Below are 2055 nucleotides of genomic sequence, written 5' to 3' on the forward strand. Positions count from 1 at the left end.
ATTTAAAAACATCACATAAGGTTAAAACCACACAACAAAATATAAGTAATCAAGAAGGTCCACATGATAAAATAAAATATAATAATACTAAAATATGACAAGTGATCAGGAAAGACATAAAACCAATGTGGTTATGATGTAAAAGCCCGAGTAACCCGGTGGTTCTTTAGCACTGGTTCAAAAGCTCCTAGATCTGAAGAGGATTTAATGTTTATAGCTAAGGCATTCCAGAGCTTAGGAGCAGCCACTGAAAAAGCTCGCTCGCCCCAACGTTTTAACTGTGACCTTAACCCTAATGCCTAACCCTCAGAGAGGTTTGATGGTGCATGACCATTTAAAGCTTTAATAACCAACATTATTTTTATGGACAGAATTTCCAGGCACAGCCAGGGAACACAGGGTTTCTGTTTTGGTCCAAAGTCCTGCATCCAGTGTGTCAGGTTTGCTCATCGCCACCTGCTTCTCTCACTCTCCTCTCCCTGTCTCTACAGACACACTCCCAGCTGCAGTAGGCCCGAGCTCCAAATGCAGCTATAGCTATTTGCTGAGCCCACTCTGTGAATGGGCACACCCATAACCACTGGGTGCAACATTTTGAATGTTGGTTTGTGCATTGTAACATGTAAAAATTACAGACCTGTTCCTTTACTTAGCTTTTGTGACAAGTGAGCATCGAGCCGGGTCTTTAAGGTAGGCTACACTGTTCTTTTATTCTGTGTTTTCATTGCGTATTAAGACAGTATATTTAACGAAGGTTAGACACGCTAACGTTGTCACTGTACTGTACTTTGAGACAGAAGGTCGCTCACTGAAATAACCAACATTATAAATACGGTGGTGTGCTATCATTACAGTTTGTGTTTACATTGTGAGCGCAACACGATCATTGTTGTCTATCGCTGTTGCCAGGTACATGGCTAATAATACTGGGTCTGTCTATATAAATAAACGTTATAATAATGAGTGATCCCTGTGTCCATGTGTGAACCAAATAATGGAGCTTCATAGCATTAACGTTAGTATATTTTACAAAGGTTAGAGATGCTAATGTTACTGTAGTGTACTGTACATATTGTGGCGACCCTGACCGGCCGCTGATGTTCGTGTGTTCTGTTGTGTGCAAATAGGTTTGACATTGTTGTTGAAAGCTGTGCATGTATTGGTTACCGCTGTTTTCTGCGAAATGCCGCCCTGTTCTGGAACAGGTGCGGGAGGGTATAAGAGGGATGACAGGTGGGCGTGTTGGTTTGGTTCTGTTGGCGGGCGATGGTGAATTTCGGGGAGAGACCTGTAATGTTCTGTTTTGTTACTTTTTCCAGTGAGCACATAGTTCTGCGTTTTGCAACCATTTTCTTTCTTGTTTTTGTACGCCTGAATAAAGCCAAGAAAAGACAGAGACGGTGTTCTCCTCCTTGTCAGTCTAGGTGCCAGCACACAGCTGGATAGTAGTTGCACAGTTAGGTTAGGATCGGACCAGCTCTCCTCAACTCAGCCAGTGGTTGACACATTGGTGTCAGAAGTGGGATTACGCGCTCGTTGAACGGCGACATGGAGAGGAGTCTGGTCGAATTAGAGAGGGAAATAGAGGAGAACACCTTCCAGCTGGGATGGCTGGAGAGAAGGCTACACCTGGAGCCAAGGACCGGCATTCGCCCAGACGGCACAAGCGTGCCACGGCTAGCCTGACAGAGAGCCAGCAGCCACACGTCGGACTTGTCTGCAGCCAGGGCAGTGCCGAACTTTGGCGGTGAGTCGCACCTACCACAGAGGTCAGAACTAAAGCTGCCCAGCTACGAAGGACTGACCCCACTTGAACCATACTTGGCTCAGCTTCGACCTCTCCCCGGAGGAACAGACGGATCTGCCCGCCCTGAAGACAGCACTTCATCGGCGCTGCGGACAGAGTGTGTCAGCAGAGAGGTCCAGAGAGGAGCTAGCGGCTCGGCACCGTTGCGAGGGAGAGAGCCTGGGAGCCTTCGCCGCGGACCTGCAGCTGCTGGTGAGACAGGGCTACACGGCGTTCCCCGCGATGGCGAGGGCAGAGGTGGGGCTCCC

The sequence above is a fragment of the Monopterus albus genome, unplaced genomic scaffold (assembly GCF_001952655.1).
Source record: "Monopterus albus unplaced genomic scaffold, M_albus_1.0 scaffold677.1, whole genome shotgun sequence".
In the NCBI taxonomy this organism is placed as follows: Eukaryota; Metazoa; Chordata; class Actinopteri; order Synbranchiformes; family Synbranchidae; genus Monopterus; species Monopterus albus.